The following is a 4,531-nucleotide window of genomic DNA, read 5'->3' as shown; positions in this document are numbered from 1 at the left end:
CTGCCGGAAAGGAAGGATCCCRGGTCCGAGATTCACYGGTCACCCCTGCGACAGGGRCGCCGCGACCCAGAGGAGCCCCCCCTCTGCCTCTCCCAAGGGGTCCCGGAGGCGACGAGCGCGCCGCAGCTGAAATCCCGCTGCAGAGGCGCAGCGAGAACGCCCCAGACTGCTACTGCGGGCTGCTACCAACTGCTGCGGACGCCGGCGCGGCGGAGAGACGGCTAAACGCGAACCAAAAAAGAGCTGCAGATACCCACAGAGGAAAGCGGGACTGCACTGGAGGCTCCTAATTGTGCGGGTCTCCTCCGAGAAGCGAGGCGGTCTCCGTCTTTCCCCCTCTGGATGCCCRTCAAATAAAAACAGGAGTTTCTCCCGCGGGTCTTTTTTTTGGCTTAAGCCTCAATGAGAAAATTAACACCCYGGCGGCTTCCGGCATCGCTGCCCCRGGGGTTTAATCCCCGCCCAGCGCCGAGCAGTAAGGCAATATCCCCGCTATAACGGCCAGCAACGGAGGCAGTAGCTCAGGGCCACACAGCGAGCCGGCGACGGCATCCGGGCCTGGCTCGGAGCCCCGCGCTCCATCCATTAGACCGCGCTGGCTCTAATTAGCTTTTGCGCAGCGCTTTGAAGTACGCGGCTGCCCAGCTACGAGGCATTAGCATTCAGCAGAGCTAATTCCTCAGCCACGCCGTAGCCAGGTCTCCCAGACAGCGAGCAAGCGGAAAACGAGCCCCCTCCCAAAGTATTTCCGACCGATCGGATGCTGAATTTGGGGGCGGCCGGCCGGCAGGTCGGGAAGCTTTCGCAGAAAGCGCTCGCAGCCTCAGAAGCGGCTAACTCGACCCCGCCAGCTTCGCCCTTGAACCAGCTGGAATCTGCGAGCGTCGGCTTCGACTTTGAACCTCGCACGCCCGCGGACTCGCCAGGCCCAGCCGCGCCGCAGCGACCAGCGGTTCCCCGACGGCGCGCTGCCGCCGCAGGTGAGGGGAGGTTTTCCTCCGGCGCAACTCGGATTTCGAGCCCACGGCTCGAGCCGCTATCTCAGCGTAACACCCGTGAGACTAAACAGTTCCGTTATGATTATAAGGGATCACACGTAGGCCTAAACCCTGTCTAAATATTATGTCTTGTTGTCTGTATAAGACTGCTGCAAAGCAAAGACAGAGCACAGGAGAAACAGGACTCTGAAACCTGGCAGCAGCTCAGCCTGGCCCATGTCCTTCAAACCCCCGGATTACAAAACCCAGGCCAACTTCATGCAAACTCGGACGGGTTACGAGCTCGGAGCGACAAAACAAACTTTTCCCCGGGCCGCAGACGTGGAAGTTCCCCAGTCGCGCTCAAGTGAAGAGGGAAAAAACAGTCGGAGGAAATCCGTGCAAATCGCGTCGCTAGCGGCGGTCAGAAACCGCTTTAGATCAGCCTCAACCGCTCCGCGTTTCCCCTCGGTCTCAGTTCTGAAGCCGGGCCCTCGGGTTTTCCGCTTCGCTTTGCCACCAGCCGTGCCCTCGCCTCTCCGGATCGTCGGGGAGACGCGCCACCACGCCTCGTTCCTGGCTTGCTCCATCTCTTGCCGCTGCGCTGGCGTTGCCGGCGCGAAGCTTTCGGCACGGCCCTCGCTCCGCCCGGGGCGAGGCCGAGCGCCACGCCGCCGCCACCGCCGGGAAGGGAAGCCGCGAGACCCGTTCCGCTGCGTTTTCGTCAAAGCCGACGCGGCGTCTCGAAAACCGCGCGCTCGGGCGCAAAGCCCCGTCTCTCCCCGCCGCCAACGCGGGCTCGCTCCCCCAGCTCGCGGCGCTCACCGAGGCCTCGCCGGGCGCAGGCRCTCTCGCCGCTCGGGGCGGTCGCCGAACGCCGCCACCGAGGAGCGGCGAGTGGGGCGCGTCCCGGCGTTTCCGAGCCCACGACTCGGGCAGGAGGCGTCGTTCCTCGAAGCGGCGGCGGGATCTCCTCCTGGCGACTCTTCGGGCCGCGTGCAGGGCTTCCAGTAGCACCGAGCATCGCCCGCGGGAGATTTCACCCTGCCTCTGTCCGGGGTGGCACGCAAAAACCTCGGGAGAACTGCCTGCAATTYCAGCAACGTCGCCTGCAGTATCACCTTTAACAACTTCACTTGAAGTAATCTAASGAGATAGCACAAGGTCCCCACGCCCTACCAGGCTTCACTTCCTCCTCCCACCACACGGTCTTGGGACCTTCTTCCCCAAGTTGGGCACTAAAGCAGCCTCCGGGCAGTTATTCCTCAGACCGGTCCATCCCGCCCACCCCTTCTGTCTCATCATCTACCAGCCAAACAACCAAACCCGGATGAAAAACCCCAGTGGGATATAACCAGCACCCCGGGGGTCTCCGAAGAGCAGGTCTGCGCCAGCAGCACTCAGCGGCCCCCGGCCTGCGGGCGACAACTCGCTCACAACCTCCCCCCCTCAAAAAAAAAACCCCAAAAGCCTGAAAACCGAGGCCAACGGCAAGGGGAGTCCGCCGCAGCCCCGAGCTTGCTCAGAAGCGTTACTCATGCGTTGCAGCAACGGCGAGCTGGCCAAGGGCTGCTCCCAACACGATTTCAGCAGCGCGGAGGAGGGAGCGCAGCGCCTGGCACATGCTTCCTTTACCACCACTTATGCCACCCAGCTACCAGGTTTTTTTTCCCCCAAAACAGTGCAACTATGGCAACAAAATCCCAGCACACGCGTTTAGAGGCTTACGCGGGCGTCCCCACCAGCGCAGCAGCTTACATCGCTTCTCCCAAACGAGTTTAAAGGACTTAATTCGGGAGAGCAGCAGCAACTTAACCACGTGGAAGCAACTAAACGCGCGTCGCTTGCTGGGCGAGACCTGGCGGAGCAGCACCAGGAGCCAAGGAGCCGACAGGGCGCAACCTCGGCCGCCAGCCCCGGCCAGCGTCTGAAAACGCTTCYGCACGAAGAGCGTCGAAAGCTTCGCACCGAGAAGGACCGAGCCTGCCCGCCGCGCAAAGTTAGGCGAACGGGCAGCTTGGGGATACTGCGTAAACACGGCGTTCAGCCYCGGTCTAACCCAACGCGGAGCAGCGCGGACCCGCGCCGCCGTTTTGACCAACGCACGCTCGTCACGGGCGGGACAAAATATTCCCTTTGCAAGTTCCTTCTCCTGCCAACACGGGGTCTAAAAATTCCTCCACCTCCACGAATCCTGCTCGGTATTCTTAGCTCCAGCTCAAATAGCCAGCAATTAGGGTAATTAAACAAAAYAGCAGATGGCCACTTCGAATTCTCCGCTGCCTGCCTACAAACAAATCTGAATCACCACAAACAGCCTCAAATTATTAACCCGGAGGAACGCAACATCTGCCGCAGGTCAAAGCTCTCCAAGCCCTTCCGTCCGCGGGGCTCCGGGGCCGTTAGCCGTGGGAAAGGTCTCCGGTCTCCACGGTCAGCGAGTCCCCTGGGCGAGGGGCTGCCCAGCTGCGCCCACCGGATTTTGCCGAGACCGAAGGGGACGCGTCCCGCCGGGAAGGACRAGGGGGAAGGCGCCAGGATTATCCCGACACCCCCCTCGGCGCTAACCAGACGGGAAGGGGTTCTGACGGCACCGGGAGCCCCGTGCGGATTTCCACACCACGCGCCCCCAGAAGCGGGAAGGGGCTCTGCGATCCAGCGGGATTCAGAGCCTGGAGCTCAGGCTTAGCGCTGGGGGGGTTCCCGTATCGGGTGACCACGAGCCTGCTAAAACACAGACGCTTTATTTGCCAGCAAACATCCAGCGTCGCCCCTGTCAGCGCGCCGCAGACACCTCAGCCGAAGGGATGATTAAGTTTTTCCACAAAGATACCCAAAAGCAGCCAGAAAGTACCCAAACCGGAGCCTTCACCCCCCGGTTCGTCACCCTTCTGGGCCCTCTCCGCTGGCTAAGCCCCAGCACGGAGCAAAACTCATCCGGAGCGGGGAGCGGCCTGCTCCGAGGGGGGCAGCCGAATCACCRGCCAGCGGGGTTTAAATCAGACCCTTCGCACGGGGTCGCGAACGGGATCCGTGCAATTAGCAGCTCTCCTCCTGCCAGGCCCCCGGAGYGGGATGCCTAGGAATCCGCTCCTTCCCCTCCCAGCGCAACGCCCAGGACTTTCTTCCTGACGAAACTCTCCCTAATTGCCAGGCAGCGGCTCCGTCTTCCCCAGTGCCCTTTCGGTCTCTCCTGCCCTGGCCCGGAGCCTCCCTTCCTGTCACTTCCCCATTCCTGCCCAGGCAGCAAATCCTTCTCCAGGGCTTTTCTTTACACCCAGCTCCGGCAGCACCTTGCTCCTCCCAGCCGGGCTCTCTCCCATCCTCCCCTCTCCGGGAGGGACTGGGAGGTTTCGTGCCAGGGCTGGTGCCAGACGCGGCGGAAAAGCGCTGGCGGGGCGGGCGAACACCCGCGCTCGAGGTCGCCCCGGCCCGCGCAGCCCTTCTCCGCCCCAAGGTGCCCCACGTCCCCGCCGCAGAGCCACGCTTCCCCTCTGGAAGCCGTCCGTGCCAGGCGTTTTATCCCGGTTCCCCCAAACACTGCCCCCCACCCC

The sequence above is a fragment of the Rhea americana genome, unplaced genomic scaffold (genome assembly GCF_003343005.1).
Source record: "Rhea americana isolate MKP2758 unplaced genomic scaffold, rheAme1 scaffold_736, whole genome shotgun sequence".
NCBI lineage: Eukaryota > Metazoa > Chordata > Aves > Rheiformes > Rheidae > Rhea > Rhea americana.
Note: the sequence above shows the minus strand (reverse complement) of the source record.